The sequence below is a fragment of the Neolamprologus brichardi genome, chromosome 1, assembly GCF_056152115.1.
Source record: "Neolamprologus brichardi isolate AB-2024 chromosome 1, ASM5615211v1, whole genome shotgun sequence".
NCBI classification, from domain to species: domain Eukaryota; kingdom Metazoa; phylum Chordata; class Actinopteri; order Cichliformes; family Cichlidae; genus Neolamprologus; species Neolamprologus brichardi.
Window position 1 is genome coordinate 19,703,941 of NC_142104.1, and position 14,435 is coordinate 19,718,375.

General features: G+C 39.9%; 1 protein-coding gene across 7 annotated transcripts in view; it reads left to right on the plus strand.

Annotated features, from left to right (window-relative positions):
- Positions 1–5,512: 5,512 nt before the first annotated feature.
- tead1b (TEA domain family member 1b) overlaps positions 5,513–14,435 on the plus strand; it is a 52,009-nt gene continuing 43,086 nt past the window's right edge. For all 7 annotated transcript variants that reach the window (XM_035910086.2, XM_087839220.1, XM_006780152.2 and 4 more), the window contains exons 1-2: positions 5,513–5,694; positions 6,174–6,306. The gene's annotated coding sequence lies outside the window, so the exon portion shown is untranslated. The remainder of the gene's footprint in view (positions 5,695–6,173; positions 6,307–14,435) is intronic.

Consider the following 14,435-nt stretch of genomic DNA (forward strand, 5'->3'; position numbering starts at 1 on the left):
AATTTCATAATAAAGCATAATACAAAAGCATAATACAAATCTAATTCTTGTGTTCAGTTGAAGCAATGCATAACTGTTACCGCCCCAGGCTTTTTGTGGGGTTTGGTGTGTGTGTGCTTTGTTTTTCAGGAGTGGCCTGTATGATGCAAGAGACTTTTGGAAATGAAGGACACCAGGCAAGTGTTCTGCATTTCTATTTCAACCACACCTTCTGAGGCCTTTTTCCTGTGACCATTTCTGCACCACCTCAATGCCACAGCACCCCCATTTGGTCTGTTTCATTTGAGGTTATTATTAGAGACAGACTGATCAAAATATCGTATAGTACCGATACAAATGCATGATCAATAATAGCGCAATAGGATACTTTGTTTGTAGCCTTGAACTTTAGGATGCAGCCCACCGAACTGTGTTAAATGAAAAAAATATACCTCCAATATGCACTATGAAAAACGTGAACGTTTTTGTAATGACTGTAACATCTATTTTCTTTACAGCCTTCAGCACATTTAAATATCAGAACGTGACCCACTGTGCTTTAGAGACAGTTTAGATTCCAAGTCTATGAAAACACAACAAAATCCAGTTTAAAATACATGAAAAGCCTAAAGATTTATTTTTCCACTATTGGTATGCCACTAACTTCCACTAACTATCATATCCCACATATTTGCCAACTCATCCATGCACCGCTTTACACCACTGACACGGTCTTACACACATCACGATCATCATAATAAACCCTTAGTAATCCTTATTCAATTAGTGGCGTGACTCTGTCCTTTGTTGTGGCCTACAAGTTAACAATGACACATATGCTACATGCAGACATTGTGCACATTTGGAGGCAGCATCTTAACATTACTGCGGATTAATTATTATTTAAATGATCAACAGTGTAATCACTACAAATGGAAAAACACGAAGAGACACATCCTGCAAGCCATCACTTCTAAAGAAAGCACCAGGCTAATTCATGATCTGGTGTTGGATCCATGATGCTCATTAGTTATTTATAGTAAGGAACACTGCTCTTCACTGGCAATCAAATCAGTACAGAAAGGCCTCAAAACAGAGGCATGTTGTACAGACAGAAAGTGTTTGTTTTTACAGTCTTAATGCAGTCCTGAATGCAAGCATGTTCATGACACCCATGAGTCCCATTAACCCATTTCTGTTCCTATTTGGGAATAAAAATGCCCCGTTAACCTGGCTGTTTGAAAATATGTGCTATAACAAAAACAAAAGTAAAGTAAATCCATAGGTCCTGTTGTGAGGAGCTCAACAGAGTCCAAAGAGTAAAAGGTTATTTGGGCCATACAGCTGTCAGATATGACCTCTGAATTGGGACACAAAAAAGGAAAGAGGGAATAAATCTTACTTTTGTTGGTTGTATTTATTATCAAAACACTTTTTAAAATTTAAAAAGCCAGACTAATAATTACTAAATACAGTAGATTATAGAATTCTACAAAGGATCTTGGCGTGATTAAAAAAAGATAACAAATGGGACACAACAGTTTTGCTCTTAAAGAGTTAAAGCTGACAGATGTGTTTTGTGTATTTACACTGGCAAGGACTTTGCACAGCCATCTCTAAGTGAAACATAAATTGAACATGTTACTTAACTCTTTCATCACCTGTTGACACGTTTATCTGCCTTGTCTTATTTGCCACCTGTATGGCACGCTCACGAGGCCACACCCTGTTACACAACCTCTGACTGGCAGTGTGGTGCATAAATAATTTGGTGGGACTTGTGAATGAACTAGTGCTTTGGAGTAAACAAACGTTGTTTTGTTTTTTTTTACCTTCACATCACGTGTCAATGAAAGAATTGTACAACTGTACTGTAAATACAGAGGTGAAAACCTCAGGAATTCATATATTCCTTTGGGGTCATGTTTAAAATGCTGCTTCTGAACAATACCAGCTGCATCTTATGAGCTCCTGAAGTTACATGCTGCTGTTTTTTTAAAAAATTTGACTAGCCACTTCTTAGACACGCCTGTCTTTTGATGATTCATAATTTCCGGAGGTCCTTGTTGTGGCTGATTTAATAACAACTGCTTTGAATGTGGCTAAAGCTAGGCTATTCCAAGTGTGATGCGTGAAGTGCAACAGATTATGAAATACAAAGGTCAGCTGTAAAAAGAAAAAAAAAGCATAGAAAAACGACAAGGTATAAAGCCCCCTTTCAAATCATTCACCTCACTGTATCTCTCTCTCTGCTAAACGTGCACAGACAGATGTTAAAAGGTGTTGATGGATGTCCTCAGAGCAGCAGTCATTCATCTTCATAGATCCCTTTCTTTTGAAGGACTGGTGTCAGAACGCTAGCTCCTAATGGATGACTTGTTCAGACATGTCCATGCTGGTGTCTCTCACCCTGTTTTCTATCTATAACTGTTTGCAGTCGCTTGTAAATCTGGCCGACTCCACCTTCGAAAAATGTGCCTATAGTTTGAGCATATAACATGTCTGGAAATGCATAAATCTTAGCTTAAGTGGTGGTTTGTAGCAAACACACTGGATTTGTATATTGATAACAGCTGTTGTCTGAAAATAAGTCTAATGTTTTTCGGTTGTATTATATTGTGAATGGTGTTAATAACCTCTGAATAGCTCCTCTTAAACAGTACAGATAACATAAAGGTGTAACAATGTCCAATAATCCAAGAGACAGGCTATTAAGGGAGGGGGAAATACACAAAATAATGCATTTCAAAGAATTAGCAATGGCTGATTTGGAGGAGGGCATTTAACCGCATTAATACTATAAATGTTTCTCTAGATCCAGTCTGCATCAACCACACACTATCTGCAGCACAGTAGTGACAAAGATATGCTGTTTAAAGCAATAACGTCTAAGTGTTGTATCAAGGATCAAGGATATACTGTATGTGAGCTGGAACAACATAAAACAGTGGTGTCTGTGTAGCAACCATAAATGTCCCTTGTTAGAAAAGCATTTAGGTAAAGGTAAATGCCCACTATTTGTCACACAACGGTGGCTCTGTTGTAGTTATTTTCTAATATTGCAGAAATGGTGCTTGAGAGAATCATGGAAATCTAAGGGAGATGCAGCAGTCAGCCACATAAAAGTACTACGTGCAAGTGCATATAAGAATTTTAAATTTTATTATATGAAATTGCAGTTTATTTAACATGTTTCCTTATATTGCATTTTTATTCATTTACTTATTTTTCCACCATGATCCAAAAGCACCAGGATTTTCATTCTGGGTAATAATATATGCCTCCCGCCCCATGTTTCTATATTGCTGTTGAACAGACACACCACATGGTTGATGCTGAACTGTCAATCATTGCATGTCAGAAAGTGTCAGTGGTAATTTCCACGTGTGTTATTAGGCATTTTGCACTGACTGTTTATATTTGAAATAAATTTGTTGATATCATTCATCACATTTCCAACACAGGTGCTTGATAAATTAATAAAAAAATCTACATGAAGAGTCAAATTAAGGTGTGGGAGCGATTGTATAAATTTCAAGCTTAAATTATACAGTGACCAGGGATGGATCTACAGGTGGGCAAGGGGGGCAGTTGCCCTCTTGCCTCAGACCCCCCCACATGTAAAATTTTCTAGATCCGCAGCTGTCAGTGACCCATTGTGGGGCCTAGATGGAAAAGAGATGACACCCCATCAGGATAGATTTTCTTTATTAAAGGATAAATGTGTCCACACAGAACAGCTTTCTAATTGTTTGCAGTGTCTGTGTCAGTGGCAGCTGAATGTCCCCTGCATTATAACTAAACCACTGAATCCTTTCACTGTCTACTGTTTCACTGAAAGGCACTGTAATGTACACAGACTGCGGCAATATACATAATTCTTGTATAGCTAATGTTTTTCTTTCTTTTATTTATATATCTATTTATTTATTTTCTTTTCGTGGCTCAAGAGTTGGGAGTTCGCCTTGTAATCGGAAGGTTGCCGGTTCGAGCCCCGGCTCGGACAGTCTCGGTCGTTGTGTCCTTGGGCAAGACACTTCACCTACCGCCTACTGGTGTTGGCCAGAAGGGCCGATGGCGCGATATGGCAGCCTCGCTTCTGTCAGTCTGCCCCAGGGCAGCTGTGGCTACAACTGTAGCTTGCCTCCACCAGTGTGTGAATGTGAGAGTGAATGGGTGGATGACTGGACGTGTAAAGCGCTTTGGGGTCCCTAGGCGGGACTAATAAAAGCGCTATACAAATACAGGCCATTTACCATTTATTGTTAATGCTTGTATTTGTTTGCACACTATGGGCCGGGTGAACAATGTTTTTCTGTATATGTCCTGTACATATGGCAGAAATAACAATAAAGCTGACTTTAACTTTTTGTATTGGTTCTGTGTATGATATGTCACAATATCACAGAAACAGATTAGATAGTGAAATCCCTCGTTTCTTTATGTGTTGCTAGCCTTATACTGCCTTTTATTAACATATGTATGGAAACACACATGGAAATATGTAGGTCAAGAAAAGAGTTTGTACTGTTTACTTGAAAGTAAATATTTGGTATGACCACTTTTATCTTCAACACAGCGTGAACCCTCTTAGGCAAGCGTTCTTGTAATTTCTTCAAGTAGTCGTCAGTCATAGTTCTCCAATCTCCTTGAAGGACATTCTCCTCCGCTGTGTGTTACAGATGGCTGTAGCCACTCACTTGTATACCTCTCTTCTGACTTCCTCAGATTTGAACCAAACATTTCAAATGTGGATTCATCACTCCATGAGGCCTGTGGCCCCTGACTTTCGGGCCAGTTCTTGTGTAATTTGGCATACCTCAGCCTTTTCTCGTCATTTCTCTTCCTCAGAAATTGGCTTCTTGAAAGCCACACTTTGATTGAGACCTTCTTGATGAGGCTTTGGAAAACTAAAGAGCCTTGTGTCAGGTCTTTGCTGGATTTATTTTTCTATTTCTAAGTTGTCTGTTATATGTAGACACAACCCTGAATCTCCCTTGAATTAGTCGCCTTTTTCATGCTCGAATAATTTACAGCGGAGTATTGGGTGGCTTACAAATAAACATTCCTCTGAAATGGCCAGGTACAACTACTAGACTGAAACTGGAAATCCCAAAAAAAGACTGCACAAAACCTCCAGAAAGCCTGAAGAGCTATTGCGCAATACCACATTAAAAATTACAAGAAAGTCTGGCTCCTTGGGAGAAATGAAGAAATGACAGGTGGCTCAAGACTTTTGCACAGCACTGTAAAGACTATACAGCCGCAAACCATTTTTGCCTTTTAAGATTACCTGTTGAATATCATTTAGGCTTAAGCATGACATGCCTGAGGTCTGAAACTGTGTGACAAGTGGGTTGCGAAACTGTGAAATCGGATTTTCCTCGCGTCCCTGAAGGCGTCAGCTCCCCTCTGCTGGGATGTTTAGTGCCCTCCCTGTCCCCGCTGCTGCTGCCTGCTGCCCAGGCTGGCTGCTGGGCTCGGGATGACGCCACCTCTCGCTCCGCCCCGGCGCAAACTCGCTCCCTGCGTTCATTTCATTCCTCTTCTCATTCCGAGCATTCTTCGCATCTCTGTCAGTGCGCGAAGCGATTCACCTACACCTTCCTGGCTGGCCCAGAAACATCAGAATAACTTGACATAGTATTCAAAATACCCAGTAACATTACATTACCAAAAGAAAGGGGCATTTTTATATGAGATATCAATTACGAGGTAAGTTTCAATGGTAGTTACAGGCATTCAAAGTGGGTTGTAGACTTCAGTTCATTTGGGGAGGAGGGGGGTGGGTTAGTTTACGTATTTCTTTCTCTTTTTTGGAAATGCTGCACAGTGTATTAAAAATGTTGGCTTTATTTAGTTGTTTAATATTTATCCCACAGCGTGAAGTAACGTTAGGTCGCTTGTTTCCTTCGCGGAGATAGATGGCCGCTGTTGCAACAGGGTGCTCACTTTGAACACTCACTGTTGTAGCCTATGGCTTTGACACAGCAGCGAAAATCTTTGACATTTTTCACATTTTTTGAAAAGAAGCCTGGTCATACGCCCCTATAAAAGCCTCGGAAGCCGTTTGCCCCCGTGTCAGATTGTCAGAAACTCGCAGTGGGATTCGGGATGAACTAAAAACACATTGCACGAATAACAGTTTTTGGACAAGATGACGGTTGAAAACGTTGCTGTTTTCCTCTCCGTAGTTGGCTCAGCCGGGAGTTGTTGGAGATTTCACCGGAGCATTTTCGGACCACCTCGAAGAAGAAAACACTGTGGCGAGACTTGTTGCTTCAACGCGTTTGACGGTGCTTTTTCGAATCGTCATCTAAGTTTTGTGTAAGTATTTTTATGTTATTTTTTATTTTTATTTTTAAAGGTTTGTTGGTGTGGTGCTCTCCATGTTGTCACTTTATCCGAGGAAACCGATTGCTGAACCGGAGGGGAAAGATTAACCCAAACTCCTTTTATTGTTTCATTTTGAGGGCTTCATTAAAGCTCCTCTGGAGAGCCCCAGGGCTAACTTATGCCTCCAAAACTACCAAGCTGAAAATAATCTGTAATAATATGTAGTTTTTTTGGTCACTTGAGCGCTTTTCTGTGGTTTAAAATAGCCTTAAAAGGTCGCTTTTAATAATGAAAATTGTCTTTAAAAAGGATCTTGAATTAGCAGCTGGAGTTTGTGTACATTTATGGGGTTTCCTTTATTGTTGTCCCTTCCCTTCCTTTAATTTGGGAAATGCCTGCTCAGCTAAAACTGCAGGCCAGCTGGAGGAGTTTTACTCCTTACAATGATTTCATCCACTTAACTTTTTCTGGACTTCCCTTGATGGAAACATGGCCCTTATACAGAGAGAGCGATGAGAATTAGATCAAAGCTTTCATTATCTTAGGTTCAAGTTGCACTAAAATACTTTGATTTGTTTCCACTTTGTTGTCTACTCAGTATTTGCTGCTTCAGATGGTTGGCTTTGCTTTGCACAAACGGGTCGTCAGACCACAGTTGACACAACTCTGATAGTGTTGACACGAGTCAGTGAAGGTGCTTCTACTGTAATAATTTTGCAGAAATTTCTAATTTATTCTCTCGTGAGATCTCCAGCCCTTTTTGTGTCTCACTTCTCTTGACATCACTTGGCTTCAGTAGTATTTTATAACCAGCTTTAGGAAAATAACAAAGCAATTGCCTCCTGAAAAAGCTAATTTCGTCAAAGTAGCTGATTTGTATTATTGTAAGCTTTGCAGGAGAGGTGACAACTGAGAAAATGGGTGAAAAAAACTTGCCAAAGCTTTAAAAATAGCTTGTTGAACAAAATCCACTTTCCATCACTACTGCTACTACTACTACTACTACAAGTTTCTGGCTGAAGCACTTACAGCCTCCCACCTCTTTCCACCTTTTCCACTATTTAATGTGAAAGCAGCTGGTTATAGCACATGCACTCTGCTTTTCGCAATGTAAAACAAGCATTTTCTCACAGCAAACTCGGTGTAACTTTTTGCAAATAAAGCGCCGAAAACATACGGAAAAAAGAGACGGTTATTTATTAAATTCATCTGAAAGGGCTGCTATAATTTAATGGAAACAGTTTAAATGCAGTGAGGTGTAACACACACACACACACACACACACGTCACAGTATAAATCTGCTTGCTTAGAAGAAAGAAAAAAAAATCTGGGATTGAAAAAGATGCTTTGTTTTCAGCTTATGCAACCAGTGGACCTGTTGGACGGAAGCCTGCATAACATTTGTGCAAGAATAGGATGTTGTCTTTGTTTGACCCAACGAAGCTTTACATCTGAAACTGGCAGGTTTTAAACTCCCTTTTTGCTTTGAACCACCACAGTGCTGAGAAAGCAGTACCTGTTGATCGCTAGACTGCAGCACACAGCCAGGTTTTTCAGTGCATCAGCATCAGTCTATACTTTTAAACATTTGGAGTTAGCCCAGGAAGCATGTAAGGATTGTGTGGCTCATATTAAGGTGAAATTTAAGCAGATGCGGATAATTATCCTAATGAGAGTAGTGTTGTTTGGCTATACTGTCTTTGTTCCTCTCCGCTGCCTTATTGAGGTCAGAGGGTAGGACTGGAGAGAGTGTGGTCTATTTGCTGTGAAGTGAGGACAGAATAATGTGCTTTTGTCAAGCACAGTGGACAGGGTTACTTCTGGAGCAAAGTGAGTCTCTTCTTTTCTTCTGTTGACCTTCAGAGAGCTGAATTTTGGCTGAGCACTTGTCACATCATCAGTCTACAAGAAACTATGACGTATATATGAATTCAAAAATTTAATTTTTCCTGTTGCTGATGAATGGTCTAGCTGAGCCTGGTGTCATGCATATACACAGTCTCCCATGAAGCCTTGATAGTGACAGAATATGACCGTAATTACTCATGACACTTGTACTTCAGCTATAACTGCAGTTACCTGTGGTGATCCAGCCTGCAAGGTTACGAGAGTGATGCCTAACAGAAAGGCCCTCATCGCTAAAGAAGAAGCACCGGGTCTGCCTTTACTCACTGATACTACAATAATCAGTTCAGTTTGAGAATAATCTCAAATGCTTCCTGACTGTTTGGATTAATAGCACATTAAACGATACAGTCACTGCTAATTGACTGCTGGAGAGAAGTTCCTGTGTACTCTGAGCCACAGAGCATCATTGTTTTTAGCTTCCTTGGATGCCATCTGATTTATAAATAGCTTTTATTAGAGTCCTAATGCAAACAGAGCTATAATCATACATTAGGTTACAAATGATCACGGATAGAGGTGGAAGATTGTATCGATGCAGTTTAGAAAAAGATTTACAAAAAGAGAGAGAGAGAGAGCTTGCATGTGAGTCATGTGTGGGAAAAAGCGCCATGTCCGCAAGTTTGATGTCGGCATTTTGCAATGGCTTATTTTGATAAAGAAAAGGCTTTGGAATTGATAAGCTCGAAGGCTGGGGGATTCTGAAGGATGGACAGTTTGGAACCAGTTCACTGTTTCGGCACTCCCACATGTAGTCACGTAGTCCCAACCTGAATTCATAGTGATAGTTATTTGGTACCTCAGTGGCATTGACACAGTGTAATAACAATAAGCATTTTTTTTTTGTTATTTTTTGCAAAAAAATGGACTACGGCTTCCAGCAGTTGTTGTTTACTAGTGTGTGCGTTTGTGTGTGTGTGTGTGTGTTGTTGAGATAAAGGGTCATGTTTTGGAAATCCAAAGGAAAAAAAAAAAAGATTATCCATAGACATAAATTTTGTCTTTTACATGATCTCGTTCATGCTTGGGTGTGTTGTGTTTTTTTTTTTGTTTTGTATGTTTGTTTTTCCATTCGTATAAAGTGCAGATGAAAAAGAGATACATGTAGAAACAACAGTGCAACGAGGCACGTTTTCTATTTGTGGCTGTGCAGATGCTCATGGGAATGCGATCACATTATGTGTCCCGTATTTTTAATTGAAATGCTAATACACACTATTATTATTATTTTTTTTGTTATGAAAATTCTAGGCTTGAAAAAGATCTCTGATCTGTAATTGAATCTAGACACGGAGATATTAATTGTGTAATTAGATGTGATGTGTGGCAGGAGTTGAATTGCATCAAAACATCAGCGTTTTCCATGGTCAAAACACCCTTTAAAAAGAGGATACTCCTGCAGGCTTCCAGACTGTGTGTGCCCTGAGGTAAACCCTGGTCTAGAAAGGGAATTTTAGAGTATGCGCTGCTGCTCAGCAGTTTGAGCAGGGCCCACTGAGGCCAGCGGAGAGTGCCACCAAAAAGGAAAAGCTGGCTCAAAGCCACTGACGTCATCTAAGTAAATCTGCTTCAGTACTGCAGCCATAAAATGACTGCCAGCTACCGAACGCACTTTGGCCCTGTCAGCCACCTTAGTGCAACACAGTCCCCCCCCGTTCCTTACTTATGGAAGGCTGTGTTTAAGTTTACTTACATTTTGCCAGAGTAGTAGCAGATGTCTGTTCATTCAAAAAGAACAAGGCAAGTCTGAGGCTTTGTAGTTTTAAATAAAGCACCGAATGATTGAGCTTCTCTCACCCTTTGAAGTCGTACCACTTTAATATTGCAGTCTTGTAATGCTTACCATATGGCAATCTCAATTATTAGTTCTGGAAAAAAGCATTTAGAATTCACGGTGTCATAACCGCTCGTTATTGATGTGTTTCTTAGACACTTGGACTTTGTCTGCAGTTCTTATATGAAAGCAGGAAAAAAAAAAGACATATGAGCTCTGCTTCATGGTAAAACACAGACAAAAAGCAATATGTACTCTGAATCATTTCATGAGTCAGTTTCTGAAACCACTATAAACATTTTTTGCTCTTAACCGCAATGAAAGCAGGAAATCTCGGCTTCAACAACTTCCTTTCTCAGTGCTGACCATAGTAGTGGCAGTGGCGTTCGGCTTCTCCGCTAGTTGAAGGAAATCCATGGAACAAAGGCGCACTGTCACTTCATTTACTGAAATTGTGTATAATTTGTGGCATGTATTCAAATGTGGGTTATTTTGTTCGTACTGCCCAGGCACGTCTTGTAATAAATTCTCACAAGACCTTTTGTCGATGGTCGCTGTAGTAGTGTCGTGACTGACACAGATCAGCCAGGCTTTTTCTGCCCTCGAGGTGCCCTGGATTCAGAGAAGGCACACGTAGATTGGAAGGCAAGCTCCCAACATTAATATGCGGGCTGTACCCGGTAAATTAGTTTGGAATCTAAGCCAGGATGCTGCAGTGGAGAGCAGTGCGGTCCAAACTTTTTGTGTGTGTGTGTCTGTTTAGTCTTTTGAATTGGCCCAAATAGTGGACATTTTCAACTAGGAGGTGTTTAATTGTAATTACATCATTAACACATGGAAGCGGGTTTGTTAGCGAACAATACAGCTTTCAGTAATCCACGAGAATGTATGTAGTGACAGTATTTTTAAACATAAATAAAGACGAGGGTAAACCCACACTGTGTTAGTTCATGCCCTCACACCAAACCAAAGTAAATTTTTGTCTTGCATTACTCACATAAATGCAGCTGCATTAGAAACTCCCACCCCTGAGTAGTACAACAAATAGCTGGAATCAAATTACAGATATATATATTCATATCTTACCGTAAAGTCCTCTGTTTTGACTCACTTTTCTCCAAGCTCTCTCCTTTTTTTTCCTACTACTGTTTGAAAGTGAAGCTAAACCAAACAGCTCCATTTGCCCTCAAACACCATCAGTAAAATTGTCCTCCACTGCTAATTGTTGGCGGCGTCAGTTCAATCCCAGTTGTTGGAAATTTTTTCCTTGCCTTACAAAAACGCATCACAAAAACGCTGATTTGCCTGTATTCACATTGCATGGCAACAACTGCAAGATTTTTCTGACTTCGCACACTAGCCTGTTCTTGTTTTCTGGTGTACAAATATGGAAGACTGCATCTTACTGTAGTGTTTTCCTTGTAATAAGCAATGAAAGAAGTATATATTTCTAAATGGTTTAGTCCAAGTGCATTAATCCTAAACATTTGTAGAGAACAAGAAAAATGTAACTTTTTAAAAAGAACATTTTAGGATGTAGATAAATAAGAAAGTTAAGAAAACCTGACAAATTCCCACTGATGCAAAAACATAGCATCAAATAAAAAAAACCTTTTACCTGTTGAATACAACCTCTGTATGGATAGGGTTAATCTATCCATCCATTCAGTATCGTCGAGGAGATCGCCCATCCCGGCCGTCACAGGACAAAAGACTGTTGTAAAATTGAAAGACAGAACATTTGAGTTACATTTTGCTTGGCTTGTCAACACTTTCTGTACCTTTTTGGACACCTTCATTGATGGGGAGAGTCCAGTGTGGTATGCAAGAGTTGTCAAGGAGAAAAAAAAAGGGGAGGAGGAAAAGATGACAACAGAGAAAAAGGAGAAACGTATATAAGGGGACAAATGAATCCTGGAGATGCAGAAGAAAAGAGATGAAAGTCGGTGTGAATTGGCAGCGCCAAATGCAAATGGTGGCCTTCATGCTCATCACTGTGATTTGTTTTTTCATGCCCGTCCGCACGCGTCCTGGATGAGCCAGCAGCCAGCCCTCTGCCTGCTCTGCTCTCATAACTGTCAGGAGATCCTTTATCTGACGAACCTTTATTTACAGCTTTAATTTCCTGAGCTTTATGTGTTCCTCTCGCACTCCACACCACTCTGACATGGGTGTATGCCGTCTGGTATGCACTGCAAATTTTTGATAGGCAAATGTCCCCTGAGCTTTCATTACGTTTCGTGTCTGAATGGTAAATTGTGTTTTCTTTTTCCTTTTTGTTTATATGTAATGTTTTTGATATTACTGGCAGAGCAGGGATGTGTCCTCAGAAGGAGAGATTTTTGTCTCTGAGATTTACAGTCAATTTTCCCTCTGCTGTGCAAGTGGAAGACCTTTAGCGTTGCCTCTTTTCTCGGCTGACGACGCATCTGATGTTGTCCAGATCATGTTGTTGTTTTTACCTGTTTCACAGTCTGAGGCAGGTAGAGAGGGCTGCTCTGACAGAACCTGTAAATCAATCTCAAACAAAGATTGATCCCACAGTGGCCTGATGGTTGCTGGGTAGTGGGATGAAGACCTCAGATTTGAGAGAGATGATAGCAGACAGATTTACAGCACTTAAGCTTGGAAGTTCAAAGAGGCATGAAATAAACACTGGGTCTTTGCCAATAACAGAGGGAGCATAAGAAAGCTTTGGAAATTGATATTGGAAGCCTTAATTATTCTTTTTAAAAATGTTTTTGGAGACTTATCAATTAAACTTGAATGAAAACCCCACTCGGATTCTTTAATTATTTCGTAAGGTTGCCTTTAAATATTTTGATTCCTCCCTTTTTTCCACTTAGAGTTTGGACTTGGGTTGTAACCCTTTAGTTGATTTGAAAGAACTTTGAACAGTCAGTGCATGCATCCACTTCACTTCGAGCTGGTTAGTTTTTATTTTAGTGTGTTTTGTATCTCAAGGTTCTCAAAGGCCTGCTGTGAAAGACTTCATTCCACAAACATGCCTTCTTCGAGGTAATTAATTTGTTTTTAATGACTGAATGTGGAATTTCAATAATGTCTGTCTTTGTAAATGTTCATAGTTAGTTGCGTGTTGCCTGGAATATTTTTAACATTGCTGTAATAATTACGCAGGGGCCAGAATATGTCTTCACAGCATGCTAAAAATGTTTTGAAATCACATGGTAATTATAGTTTTACACACTGTGGCCTTAGCTACTGTGGGCCATTATGGGGTGCACAAAAGTCATTCAGAGAATTATTATTGCACCCTCTGAGATAACGGCACAAAAGAACTCCACATGGAAAATTACATTTGAGACCTCTCATCTGCTATTTCATTACCTTGCTCTGTCTGATGGGTGAAATGGGTTCTCTTAATTTAAGGAGCTGAATTCCAGCTTGGTGAGTGGTTTATGTAATCTTGCAGTAAGTGTAATTTCCCATAATTCCATGTCACACCTACTACTCTGCTTAGCTACCACATTCACTTATTGCATTGCAGGCCATCTTTACCCTGCATCTCACAAATAAGACCATTTCTATGGTGTACACCCTGCAAAGACAGAAGTATGCAATTATCTGTAAGCCAAAAGTGTTTCTACGGGTGACATTCATACCCTCTTTTGTCAGGCGTAATTAGTCTTCAAATTCTAAGGCACTAAGAGACCGTCTTCATTGACAACTGCCAGGTTATTCACATTTTTCACACAGCAAAACTATCTAGTCCTTTGCATGCAGTTTAGCCAGGTAATTTGAGCTGCAGCACATCGGTGTATTTGTTCAGAATTGACTGTTTTCAAACAATTTTGCTAACATGTCAGACTGCACATCAGCAGTTTATGGTACATTTAATCATAATAAAAGCATTCATTTACACTGAAAGATCTTGGCCGCACACTGCTGATAAGGGCATTAGCTTTATTTGTGTTTTGTCACATTCGAGCGTCATGTAGCTTCACATAACCTGTTTGAAACCTCATGGGTCCAAACATGTCGATTTGGCCTAAAGACCACGGACAACCTATCCTATAAGCGTATCTTTTCTTCATTTATGGACTACAGTTCTGCCTGCAGGTTTAGTTTGAATGTATGTGATCATACGATTAATCATCTGTGTGGTAGCTTGAAGAAAAAAAAATGCGGTCATTTCATCTCAGGGCTAGAGAGCCAGCTCAAAAATCTCTTAATGCATCCTGTTTTCACTCTGATTTCATTTTTGATTCCATCTTCAGAGCTTTGATGTTTCTTTCATGCTGGTCACCATGCTGTCGTTCATTCAGTTTTTGTCAAAAGACTTGTTATGCTTTTCCTGACCACCTCTCTCCTTGTGTCACAACCAATAACACTTTTGCTTAGTTGATTTTAAAAGCATCCTGTTTACCTCCACACTGTGATATAAAACAGTCAGATAACCCACCCTTCATATAAACTTCC